Genomic DNA, 14,847 nt, shown 5'->3' with positions numbered 1-14,847 from the left:
CATTACTCAATTTAATGGTGACCTTTTCTGGTCAATGTCCCAACTTCACGCCGTAGCCTGCAGGTTACCAAGTGTCGTGTAGTCTGCACGACGATACCTCTCGGCCGTTATTCTTGGCTTTATAGACTGATGCCACCCTCTCACCGTCAGATTGCTCTCCAATTAAACTCACGTAGGCTGAGTGAACCTCGAACCTGCCCTCAGATACAGGTAAAAATCCCTGACCTGGTCGGGAATCGAACTTGCATTCGAGCTACCCCTACACCGCGAGGCCGGCACACGAATAATAATGCCTTATAAAATATGAACAAGTGATTTATCACATAACTTCATTCTTCTCGTGTTAAGACTGCCGGAAACAGGGATCAGAAAATAATGATTGCAGTCAACAAAGAAAAGCACGAAATGTTTTTGCGACTTAAAGAAAACAGCTCTCAAGGAACAATTCACTTTCCTAGCAGTGTGTCTACTGCTAATGGCTACTAGTTCAAGTCTGGTAAAGCGGAACCCACCTGGCGCGTGCGCTCTGACCGCACTCCTCCCTTGCGTGCCGTGGCGTTGAGGGGTCAGTTAGACTGGCAGACTGGCCACGAGACAGCAGTACAGTCGCCTTGCCAGACTGTCAGACAGTCCGTTTTCGAAGAGGTCTCTGGATGAGAACATCATTGGACCTTTCTCGCTCTTGACTGAGTATGTTCCCCACTTACTTCCAGTATGAGCTGATAGATCTGCAATGAACCACCTAGTGTGATTTTTATAAAATTCTTCCTTAACAACATCCTCGATTACAAACTGCCAAAGCTCTTGCATATTCCGCGATGTATGCGAGCGTCTTTGTTTCCTGTTATGAAATTGACCAAGTCCTGGCAATATACGGGTTCAACGGACCTTAACCCGGGCTACTTTGTGTGGTAGTATGTGTGGAACCCTTGTTCCAAACATGGAACACATTGTAAAATCCAAACGTTAATCAGCTACGCACGTCTTGACATTAGAGCCCTGCACGGATAATGTCTCGGCGGATTCAAACTGTATGGCAGTGCGGATAATTTTGCTAATAATTTCTAAATAATGATGTTTATTTATGTTTATTTATAAACAGAGAGGGACGACCAGCGAACATCTTGCTAGGAAACCATCCACTAGAAAGTGTGGAAAGCTTTATGTACCTCAGCAGTGTAATATCTCGAGATACACTAGCTACAAAGGAGGTGGCAAATAGAGTGCAGAAGAGCTCTCAGTTTTACCTGCAAGTACGAACACTCCTCTGGGATCCCAAAGTACCAACCACCTTCAGGGCTGCCGACAGTGGGATTCGAACCCACTATCTCCAGGATGCGAGCTCACAGCTGCGGCCTTTCCTAACCGCACGGCCAACTCGCCCGGTGAGAATTGTATCATATACCTATTCATTGTTATTCAACACTTGAACAAGACTGTCGCCTAGCTCTCAACAGAATGAGTTGCTAGGTGCTGGGCTAAACACATGGAAGAGGTGGTGGGATGCCACACACTAGGTCAATACGAAACCCAAGGCGTCATAATAATAATGTTATTGTTTTTACGTCCCACTAACTACTTGTTTCGGTTTTCGGAGACTCCGAGGTCCCGAAAATTTGTCCCGCAGGAGTTCTTTTTCTTGTTAGTGGCTTTACATCCCACCGACACAGATAGGTCTTACAGCGACGATGGGATAGGCCTAGGAGTTGAAAAGAAGCGACCGTCGCCTTATTAAGGTACAGCCCCAGCATTTGCCCGGTGTGAAAATGGGAAACCACGGAAAACCACCTTCAGGGCTGCGGACAGTGGGATTCGAACCCACTATCTCCCGGATGCAAGCTCACAGCTGCGCGTCCCTAACCGCACGGCCAACTGGCCCGGTAGGAGGTTTTTTACGTGCCAGGAAATCTACGGAAACGAGGCTGACGTACAGTATTTCAGACCCTTCAAATACCACCGGACTGAGATAGGATCGAACCTGCCAATTTGGGGTGAGAAGGCCAGCGCCTCAAATGTCTGAGCCACTCAGCCCAGCCCCAAGGCCTCAAGTGGAAGCGACCAATGGTCATCCTCGACTAGGCCTATGTTAGTGCCTAGAACCAGATCACACACTGGCCAGCCATGACCCGAATTCAAATTTCTAACCCGATTAGTAAAGCATTCACTTAGGAGACATTCAGTATGACATGGTATTCAAGAGCGGCACCGGTCTATAAGCCTGAAACTCATGGCGTCGTCGTTATCACCACAGTGCCGACGACATATTGGATGGGGTGTACCAATCAACTGTCCCCAGATACATAGTTGCACAAAGTTTCTGTAGTGCATAAAGTGCTCCTCTGTGAGCCTAGTTCCTTTCAGTAGTTCATCTGTGCTGTCCTGTCCCATTGTAAATACACTGGACAGTTCAGAGTACTAGACGGAAGAGCAAATAGGGATAAAAGGATTGTGACAGAAAATTACTAATTGCCTAGACCAGAGAATCTGGATAAATTTATGAACAGGGAAGCTGAGAGTGATGGGATTTTAAAAGTAAAGATATATGACTCACATGTTTTCCGTGCTGGGGTAGCGTACTCCTACCAGCCTCCCGCTCGTACAGGGTGCAGTTTCCTTTCCATGTATCCTCTTTTTTCCATGCCAGAGGCGACGGATCATGTTTTCTTTTCGACACGACGCGATACTGCGTATTCAGTAAGTGATTAGTCCTGAGAGGCGAATAATAGCAGGCAACAGTGGTGGCTGGTGGTATCTGAGGCTGGGTGTTGCGCCAAAATTTTCTGTGTCACACTTTTATAAGAGAAACTTACAGATGTAACAAGAAACTCTATTACCGTTCAGTAATGCACTACATTCCTAAAAGCTGAAATACAGTGGTGGTCAAAATAATAGAGCCACCTGGCAAAGGTTTAGAATAAAGTGAAAATTTATTACTAGACATGTTTGTACTATGATGGAAACAAAATTTTACGTTGTATAGGAACCATTACAACAGAGTCACATTGTACCACATTCAGTTAAATAGATAACACAACTGAAACTAATCAATAATATTCAAAATAATACCAGACCACAGGGTCAAAACAAATAGAGAAAATTGACACAAATATTTTGTACTTGATCTCAGTCTTATGAAATTTACAGGAACAGTCTTTTTTGCATAGGAGAGCATTAGTACTTTGTGGAGTAACCCATATTTTTGAGGATTTCCTTGCACCTCTTACCCATAGAGTCGACTAAACGCCTGCATTCGTCGCTGCTGATCGCATACAAATCTCTCTGGATTTCTTCCCAAAGTTTATCTAAAGATGTAGCTTTTGAGCGGTCAGTTCTCTTGTCTACGATCTCCCATAAGTTCTCGATGGGTGATGCGTCAGGGAATTGAGGTGGCCACTCTAATACTTCGATATGGTGATCTTGAAAAATCTGCCTTATGATCCTTGCAGTGTGCTTTGAACCGTTATCGTGCTGAAATTTCCATTTCAGCGGCATTTCCTCTTCAGCATAAGGCAGCATCACATTTGCCAAGATGTCGTACTTTTCTGCGTTTATTATGCCGTTGATACGGTGTATTGGACCAAGGCCGTACCATGAAAAACATCCCCATACCGTAACACTTCCGCCACCGTATTTCACAGTTTTTAAAGTGTACTTCGGATTAAATTCCTGGTTTGGTGGGCGGCGCACATAGACTTTTCCGTCTGAGGCAAACCTATTATACTTGGATTCATCGGACCAAAGGATGTTCCTCCACCAAATATTAGGTTTTTGTTCATTTCTCCGGGCGAAGGCCAACCTTTTCCGAACATTACCTTTTGAAACATGTGGCTTCTGTCTCGCAATGCGCCCATTCAATTTTGTGGATTTCAGTCGGTCTTTGAATCGTTGAGGTTGATGGTTGAACATCATTTGTGTCGCTAAACAAAATGGCTTTCAGACGTGGTTTTGACAAAAATGGGTTTCTTTACTTCTCTAGTGATGAGTCTGTCTACGTGAGGAGTAGTTACACGAGGTCGCCGTCTGTTCTCCACCTGCGGCATTGTTTGTTTTGCCAGCCTAATGGCGTTCTGGACTCGTTTTCGCGAAACGTGTAAATCTTTGGCTATTTGATTCATGGATATCCCACTTTTGAACATCCGGAACATTACTATACGACCATCATCACTTGTATTCTTTGCTCTGCCCATCTAGAAGAATGTAAACAAAACCAAACGTCAGTTTATATACAAAATAATATTGAGTGGAGGTTTGTTGACAAATAATATCGCTAGCCCCCAAAACAACTGCAAAAAATTAATTTGAACGGGACTTCTGTAAAACGGCTCTATTATTTTGACCCATAAAATTCTTACCTTTATGCCTATTTTCGAATGTCTAGCTCAAACGCTTCCTTTCGCACGACTACAGACAGCAGCGACGTCTTCCCTGATATTGTCTAAAAGGGACTGACAACACGGCACTCGAGGAGATTTTGCGAACTAATAGATATCCTAGTTCTTTATCACTTCAATAGAGGTGGCTCTATTATTGTGACCGCCACTGTATATCCGGCAATTAAAGTATGAGGCTAATTATACAGTATAACTACAGTTATTCTTATCTCACTTGAACTGAAAATTTGCCCTCCTATTTTTCATTGATGCAAAATGTTTGTAATATTGTGGGTGGACCGGTATGGCATAAACTAGTAGCGTGGAAAATACATTACCGTTACGAGAGGAGAGAAAGCAGGCATGAAGTCATCTCCGCAGAGTAGTGTAATCTAACGGGGATATTTTGAGTTGTTTCTTGAGAGGGAGCTTGCTGGTCTCGTGCAGCACCCAAGGGACGATAATGGCGAGCGTGCCACCTGATGCTACGTACAGGCTTAGACTTACTACTTGGAAGCTGCCGATGGAAAGCAAACCCCTGAGTTTGATTCGAAGCCGACATCTTTTGTAGGTCCATTACGAAGAATCAGTACATGGAACGACCAAAGATGGTTGATTTTAACGTATTTTAGAATATATGCTAGGCTTATTAAATTAAAAAAAATAGAAGAAAAGACGACACATGAAGAGTAAAATGATTGGGATTTCTGCAATACTACAAGAATACCACGCACCACCCTTGGTAGGCAATACTGAAAATGCAACATTGTAGCCGTGGTTTAGCCAGCAGTCTGAGTAGTTGAATTTACCGGAACTGTACCTATAGCAAGGACTCACGTATGGCTGAAATGAATAAAAGCCGACACACAAAGCAAGGTAAAGAAAGAACCACTTGTAAACACCATCAACAATATCACAAATAACATTGCCAAATATGTATTTTATTTAATACTTTTTAATCCATCGTATTAAAGGGTCACTTAACACAGTTCATATTCTTCATATATACGTAATTATTTCACTCGTGCAGCGTTTAAGAATTCATCTTCGAAGCTATACTTTGGGATATTACATTTTGGTTCCCCAAGTGTGTTGAGGTTTGATTTACCGGGATATAGTTTGTCTTTATTTTGGCATAAACTTTTCTTCGACCGTAGCACTCGGATGATATACCAAGCCGAACAAATGTTTTCAATCTTATCATTCAGAAAAACATCGTTTGAATCTGAAATGGATGTGCTATTTTGGGCTGGAGTCGCGAGTACGCTGTCTATCTGCGTCTGGGGAGCACTACGCAGTTTCAGCCTAACCTAACGCCTCAAGGGTAACCCTGTTCTAAGCAGTTCATAATATATGGTAACTTGGTGAACATGACGTGGTTAATATCGTCGCTAATTATAATGAATACCTTAAAAGTTTGAAGTTATCAAGCACTTTGTACAAAAAACTGGACTAGCCTACCCGTTTATTGAGACTGATGCACCGGATTTACCAGATAGTTGATTCTCTGCTTGAACATTTGCTTTGACATTGCATCAATATGATTGAAGTCACTGAAGTGAAAGTTTCAAATTGGAAGAAATTCTAAGCTGACTCCAGTGAACTCGCTGGAAAATCTGCTGCCTGTCCATTCCTATCACAGTTTCCAACAATAAACAGTTCGTTAAACTTTAATTTGTACTTAATGTTTGAACAGCCATGCGATGTTTGTTTTGATCTTAACGTGATTCAGCATATCCAGTATCAATTTTTGATTTTCGCATCGTGCATACGATCGTTTATCCACTCATAGTGATAGAAGGAAAGTAATTTTTTACATTGCTACACAAACTGCATTTTCGTTCGAGCATATTTATAGACAATTATAGCGCAGATAAAACAATTCGAAATATACAATTCACAATTCACAGCAACTTGAGCAATGGAAACAACTAGAGATCCAGAGCTGAAAAAAGCAACGATGTTATCAATCGCTATGAACAAATGGCAAGGGAAATCTCGCGACCGTCAGTTCTTCGTAGTCACAGAAGTTACGTTTCCTAGCGTTCTTCAATTGCACAGCAAACTACGAACCAAAATATCGTGTTGTACTGAGAACACTGACAAGGCAGCATCGCATAAAAAGCGGGATATTTTAATGTCCCAAGATGTTTACAGGACAGCGAGATAATTTGCCAAAATTTGCTCTGTCATGAAATACCGAACAAGTGGTCACCTATTTAGATGTCCACACAACGAGCAGGTATTCCGTTAAAACTGCATCAGATAAGAAATATCTGTAGACTCCTTCTTTATCTGTTTACACTCCAGGGTCGGTTTTACCCACGGAATCAGCGAGGGATCCCACCTCTACCGCCTCAAGGGCAGTGTCCTGGAGCTTCAGACTGTGGGTCGGGGGATACAACTGGGGAGGATAACCAGTACCTCTACCAGGCGGCCTCACCTGCTAAGCTGAACAGGGGCCTTGCGGAGGGATGGGAAGATTGGAAGGGATAGGCAAGGAAGAGGGAAGGAAGCGGCCGTAAACTGAAGTTAGGTACCATTCCGGCATTTGCCTGGAGGAGAAGTGGGAAGCCACGAAAAACCACTTCCAGGATGGCTGAGGTGGGAATCAAACCCACCTCTACTCAGTTGACCTCCCGAGGCTGAGTGGACCCCGTTCCAGCACTCGTACCACTTTTCAAATTTCGTGGCAGAGCCGGGAATCGAACCCGGGCATTCGGGGGTGACAGCTATTCACACTAACCACTACACCACAGAGGCGGACAGACTCCTTACACTTTACAAACATTCGTGCTTTTCATTGCTGGCAGGGTCGAACAAGATGCACTTTGCTTTCTAAATGTGAACTTACTTAGTAATAAGGAACTGATAAAACACTTCTCCTGGTGAGAAGACACAAAACTGAAATCAGATGGTCATTAAAAATTCAGTTGATATCCTTCATGTACCAGACACGTTGGATAATAGTGAGATACAGTACTGTAAAATGTTATAAATGAACATTATTATACATTATGCTCCTATTGGTCTGCTTAAGGATTCTTTTAAATTCTTGAACCAGTTTCATGCTGTCCACATAGTGAAGGAAACGGTGTCAGTACATCCCCATTAAGGACATTTCTATCATCGGTCATAATGAGCGCCAACCATTTGATGCTGTAGTGCTAGTGAGAGTCGTGCTGACAGGAGACAAGCCGGAAGCGATCCTTATTCCGGTCCCGTTAGGACTCCGCACCGGGCTGCCACTCACGGAGGTAGCCAGCGATTCCTAGCACTTAGGACACTCGCAGATAACGTCTGTAGCCATCAGCGACGAGGAATTACTTTGTTTGGCGGTGCAAGTGAGCCTTCTCTTATTTAATCTTAATTCGAAACAAACAAATTTCTCTAAAGTGAACAAGGGAGGCAGTAAACATGCAAACAGCCTGAATGTACCTCAGTTGGATAGACCATCGCATGGCATTGATTTACATTTAACAATGTATGCTTAAATGCTAGCAAACTCTTTCAGAATATTTTTATTAGCACGTTAAAACAAAATTTTATAATGCAAAGCTCAACCGCCGTTGTTGTTATTATTATACAAACCACAGGGATGTGTCCTTCCATTCTAAACATCCTACTTATACTAGCCGAGATTAAAATTCCGGTCGTATTATTGAGAAGCTAGTGGCAATGTCACTTGTCCATTAGGTCATATTATTATTATTATTATTATTATTATTATTATTATTATTATAACAATATTGTCCGACTCATTCGTCTGACAAGTTGGCTGAATGGTCAGCGTACTGGCCTTCGGTTCAGAGGGTCCCAGGTTCCATTCCCGGCTAGATGGTGGATTTTAACTGCGTCTGATTAATTCTTCTGACTCGGGGACTGGGTATTTGTGTTTGTCCCAAGACTTTCATCTTCATACTCAGACAACGTACCACACTATCAACCACCACACAAACACACTATAGTGATTACAACCCTCCATTTAGAGTTGGAGTCAGGAAGGGTATCCGTCCGTAAAACAGGGCCAAATCCCCATGTGCGGCACAGTTCGCACCCGCGACTCCACATATGTTGGAAAAGCTGTAGAAGAAGATTAGTATTATTATTTTTACTATTATTATTATTATTATTATTGAAAACCTACAACCTGTTTTCCAGTCTTAGACCGGGTCAGGAATGTAATGAATGAAACTAATATAGGCTAGTATTACAATGGGGTCGCCACTCCCAAGGTGATTATTAATGACTGATAGATGCAATGAAATTATAATGGAGAGTGTTGCTGGAATGAACGATGACAGGGCAAACCGGAGTACCCGGAGAAAAACCTGCCCCGCCTTCGCTTTGTCCAGCACAAATCTCACATGGAGTGACCGGGATTTGAACCACGGTATCCAGCGGTGAGAGGCCGACACGCTGCCGTCTGAGACACGGAGGCTCCCTATTATTTTTATTATTTCCGACAAACAAGAACTTTGAACTTCCAGCGCGACTGCTGCGAGAAATAGTGACCTATAGATATTGGAGTACCACGAGGTAAACATATCGACTTCGTCAACAATACTGTTGAGCTTTCCTGGCCAGGTTTTCAGCAGTTTATATCAGACAGCTCCTCAGTTCGCCTCATTAAGCTGGGTAATCTCTTCCAGCCTTCGGTTCATAATTAAAATCCTTGGACGAACCGGGAATAAAACCCGTGACCTCCGTATCTGCGGCAGATAAGCAAACCCTAACCACGGGGCCTGCTTTTATTATTTTATGTATTGTTCGCTAATCGGCTAGCTAGGGACCACGCTGAGTTTATTATTATCGTCGATGTCGTTAAACAGAGAAGTGAACACCACACTTTTCATAGATAAAAATCTAATGGATTAAGGTCAACAGATCGGGCAGGCTAATGCACTAGATCTCGACGTCCGATCCACTGTTGTGGGGAACCCCAATTTCGGCAGCCCTGAAGATGGTTTTCCGTGGATTACCATTTTCACACAAGGCAAATGCTGGGGCTGTACCTTAATTAAGGCCACGGCCGCTTCCTTTCCATTGCTAGGCCTTTCCTATCCCATCGTCGCCATAAGACATATCTGTGTCGGTGCGACGTAAAGCAAATAGCAAAAAGAAACTGTTGTGGGAAGGTGTTGTACAAAAACCGGCGTACACGCATGCACAGACATGGTGTCCCAATATAAACAATGCATGGCTTTGCCTCACCTCCTCGCTTAACACATTGCCGCAGGTAGACAGCCCGCTACAAGACAGTTGTGATTGAAATGGAAACAGTGGTGGATGTATAGCCATACACACACTGTGCCTTCAACACTACCCTTTCACTCCTTCCCCTCCCCAAACTTTTAGCACTGGAGTGGGGCAGTGTTGATTGTTTATGTTGGGACACCATTTCTGTGCGTGCGTATACATGCAAACTGAAGTGCGCTGGAGCATGAACCAGTTTAACTCAGTTTTCGATTGATCCAGCAGGTTTTCATTAGCTCGCTGTGTCGACCACTTTGCACCAGCTGTCCACTTCACACCCCGGAAAGTCCCATAAGTCACAATGGTTGTTCTGAAAGGGTCCCGTTTGTGCACGTCATCTGGGCGTAGGCCCGTTTTTTCTAGTCTTTCCTGACATTAACATACCAGGGAATTATTATTATTATTATTATTATTATTATTATTATTATTATTATTATTATTATTAGGGTTGCCGAACATAGGCCAAACTGACACTAAAATCTTAAGACAGGCTGTTACATGTTGCTTTCCTTTAATAGGAGTCAGATATAAATCTAAACCACCTCATCGACCTGCTTCGTGTGGAGTCCTCCAGATAAACGTGTAAGTTTTGGATTTTTTACGGGTACTAGTGAATGTGTTTGTAATTAACAAAGTCTAGGATTGGGAAGAAAAAATGACCGTAACCTGTATGTTAGGAACTGTTCTAGCATGCTCCTGGAAATGAAAGCTAAGCTTATAGTTGTAAGTGACTGTTGTTACAGAGATCCTGATCATAGTAATGGGATCTCAAGTGTACACCAGGAATCTGAACAAGTGAAATGAGATTTTCATTTTGTAAATTGCCTGGAATTCGAACAACGGCCGCCTTAGTGAGAATATAGAGGCCGAGTGGAGTCTGACATTGTTTCCATTTAAATATTTATGCCATTGTCCTACCTTCTCCTTTCTTCCTGACAGGATGTCAACTGTAGTTTCTTAGGTGTTCTCAAAAGAAAAGTTGCGAAGCTGGATATTATGATAGTCGACTGGTAATGAAGAGTGGCTAAATGCAAAAGACTCTGCTATACAAAATGTATCTAAACATTTGTAACAAACGTCGGGGGCTGATTGCTGGGATCAAAGCAAGAAAATATACCCCTAAGACCATACGTCATACAATACGTTGTTACTGACCTACATGCGTCGGAGTTACACGACGTGTTTTACAATGGATACATCTCGGAGATGCTCAAACTGTCATCAATAAGCAGCTTCAATATAGACTGGTGAACGTACCTGGGTCATGTCGAAAGTTGCAAAGGTGTTATTGATACGGTGGTCCATGTCGCCGATGCCGTTAAACAAAGAAGTGAACACCACACTTTTCATAGATAAAAATCTAGTTGATTAAGGTCAGCAGAACGTGCAGGATAATGCACTGGATCTCGACGTCCGATCCCCTGTTGTGGGAAGGTGTTGTCCAAAAACCGGCGTACATGCAAACTGAAGTGCGCTGGAGCATGAGCCACATGGTGCGGCGAACTGCGAAGGACACATTTTTCCAGTAGTATGCCTACAAGCAGAATGCCCCTCAAGAAGCTGAGATCCGCTGGTTCCTTCAGTCATCTAGGTAGTAGTTGACAATGGATAATACCACGCCACACATTGCGTCCAAAGCGCTGTTGATGATCAGCGACAACCGTACCGTGAAGATTTTCAACTGACCACGTGTATGTTATTCAAGTGAATGATGCCATCTCTTCCAAATGTAGCATCGTGGGAGAAAAAAGGACGACGGACGACAAAAACATCAGTATGGTAGCGACCATATTCAACCCCCGTATCTCAATACCAACGTATTGTCGGATTTTGTACGTAGAGACATTCTTCCTTTCTTAGATCACTAGAATTACTGTACTCCTGACGTTTGTTTTAAATGTTTAGTTACACCTGTATAGTAATTTTACTTATAGGCACATCGGAGACATCCTTCATAGGGTGAAATTCAGATTTTCTACCGCCGCAGGACTGACAGTAGTTAGAGAGGTATTAAACACATCGCGTTATCAGAACAGAATTGGAACAGAATAAAACAATCATCCCCACTGCCTGGAATAGGATACACTACATTTCCAATCCCAGATGACTGAACACTGAGGAGAGAGTACTGCTTTTAGTAATTGTCTGCCGGCACATGCTATTTAACTTTTTATTTGGATATTTGTTTAAAGAAAACAAAATACCGTACCTAAAATTTGATTTATTTCAGAAACGACTTGCTGTCATTCGCACCTGAAAGAACCTATTAACTTGTCCACGCTCTACGCCTACAGGTCATAAGTTATAGCTTTGAGCTTTACATTCGGTATCTGGTGCTTTCCAACCTTACCTTCACCAGACCTGAATTTAGTTTTCCGTGGTTTCTCACTTTTACACCTGGCACATACCGAGGCTGTACCTAAGTTAAGGTCCTGGCTGCTACCTTCTCAATCATATCCCTTTCATTGCCAAGCGTGGCTGAAAACATCCGTGTGTGTTAGACGTTAAACCATTACCAGCTTACTAAGAGCCATGGGCTTTACAGGATGACTGCTGTCCAGCTAGACGGCCTGCAAGTATTGGTGTGTCATGGGATTATTGTGATGATTCCCTCAACTGTTGTAGAATACTTTAGGCGTATTAAAATGCCAACCGATATAATACCAAAGTTAAAATCTTCGCCTTGTTGTTGTTGTTGTTGTTGTCAGAACACTTCCTAAAATGAACTGAATTGCTAGACCTCTTAAGATCTATCTATATCAGCTTGAATGGAATCGCTCTACGTTGTGTTTCGACAGAGCGATCTTGCTTCGTAATGTAGAAATCTCTATATATAAAATAGCTTGTCCTGATTGACTGACTGACTGACTGACTGACTGACTGACTGACTGACTGGCCGACTGACTGACTGACTGACTGACTGACTGACTGACTGATTCATCATCGCCGAGCCAAAACTACTGGACACAATGAAATGAAATTTTGGGTATATATTCATACTAAGATGTAGGTGCTCGCTAAGAGAGGATTTTTGGATATTCCGTCGCTAAGGGGGTGAAAAGGGGAGTGAAATTTTAAAATGAGTGAATCTATATCTCAAAACTTTAAAAGTTTACAAATGTAAAAAATTGGTATTTAGAATCTTCTTTAAAAATAAGGAAATACGTTTCTTTTTTTTTTTTTTTGTTTTCAGAAAATCCCAATAGGAGGGGTGAAAAAGGGGTTGAATGCCTTTTTTTTCTTGCTATGGGCTTTAAGTCGCACCGACACAGATAGGTCTTATGGCGACGATGGGATAGGAAAGGCCTAGGAGTTGGAAGGAAGCGGCCGTGGCCCCAGCATTTGCCTGGTGTGAAAATGGGAAACCACGGAAAACCATTTTCAGGGCTGCCGATAGTGGGATTCGAACCTACTATCTCCCGGATGCAAGCTCACAGCCGCGCGCCTCTACGCGCACGGCCAACTCGCCCGGTGAATGCCTTTAATCATGATACCGGTACTTATATCTCAGAAACTGAAGGAATTACAGATATGAAAATTGGTACTTTTGATCTCTTTTAAAAATAAAGAAACACGTATTTTTTGTTTTTGGAAAATCCAATTAATGGGAGTGTGAAAAGGGGGTGAATTTTTAAAATCAATGTATCTATATCTCAAAACTTTGAAAGTTTACAGATGTAAAAATTGGTATTTAGAATCTTCATTAAAAATAAAGAACAACGTATTTTTTCGGAAAATCCCAATAGGAAAGGTGGAAAGGGGTGAAAAATGTGTTGAAGGCATTTAATGAGGATACTTATATCTCAGAAACTGAATATATTACAGACCTGAAAATTGGTGTTTTGGATCTCCTTTAAAAATAAAGAAACACGTATTTTTTTGGAAAATCCAATTAATGGGGGTTGAGAGGGGGTGAATTTTTAAAATGAGTGTATCTATATCACAAAACTTTTAAAGTTTATAGATGTAAAAAATTAGTATTTAGAATCTCCTTTAAAAATTAAGAAAGATGTATATTTTTGTTTTCGGAAAATCCCAATAGGAAGGGTGGAAAAGTGTGAAAATGTGTTGAATGCCTTTAATGAAGCTAATTATATTTCAGAACCTGAAGATATTACAGACCTGAAAATCGGTATTTGGGATCTACTTTAAAATAATAAAGAAACAGGTATTTTTCGTTTTTGGAAAATCCAAATAATGGGGGTGAAAAGGAGAGTGAATTTTTAAAATGAGTGCATCTACATCCTAACATTTCAAACGTCTACAGATGTGAAAATTGGTATTTTGAATCTCCTTTAAAAATAAAGAAACATGTATTTTTTGTTTTCGGAAAATCCAATTAATGGCGGTTAAACAGGAGTGACATATTTCTGTGAATTTTTTGAAAGACAGTATCTACAGAATATCTGAGAAACGTAAAGTTACAGATGTAAAAATGGATATTTGGAATCTTCTGTAAATGTAAAGAAACATAGGCGATTTGTTTTTGGAAACTCCTCTTAAGGGGAACTAAAAAGGGGGTTAAATTTTAAAATGAGAATTTATGCGGTATATCTCAAGAAACATAACATGTGACAGAAGTGAAAAATGGTATTTTTATCTCTATAAAAATAAGGAAACGTGTATTATTAGATTTCGGATATAGCACTTGGGTGTGGGGGGGGGGGGGGTAAAAGTGACTGAAAATGGTATTGAATTCTTTTAATTAGGCTACTGTTATCTCAAAAGTGAAGATGTTACAGGCGTGAAATTTGATATCTGGAATCTGATTTAAAAGTAAAGAAGCACGAATTCTCGGAAAATCCAATGAATGGGGAGGGGGCGGAGGTGAAAGAATTGAAAAATTAATTGACTTAATTGTATGAAAATACTTACATCTAATAAAAAACTAACGTTGTTAGGGCCTACAGACGTGAAAATTGGTATTTGGATCTCCTTTAAAGACAAAGAAAATCCCGTTTTTTTGGGGGGGGATCATCTTGGGAGGCGTGAGTGAAAAGGAGTTGAATTCCTTTCATGAGGACACATAAATCAAAAACTGAAGAAGTTACAGTCGTGATAATTGGTATTTAGAAGATCCTTTACTATTAAAGAAACAAGTATTTTTTTGCCGGAAACTCACTTGAGGCGGGGGGAGGATGTGAAAGTGAAAAAAAGTGTATTATTTTAATCTGAAAACTGAAGGTAATAGACGTAAGCAATGGTGTTTGGAATCTCCATT

This window comes from Anabrus simplex, chromosome 2 (genome assembly GCF_040414725.1).
Source record: "Anabrus simplex isolate iqAnaSimp1 chromosome 2, ASM4041472v1, whole genome shotgun sequence".
NCBI lineage: Eukaryota > Metazoa > Arthropoda > Insecta > Orthoptera > Tettigoniidae > Anabrus > Anabrus simplex.
Note: the sequence above shows the minus strand (reverse complement) of the source record.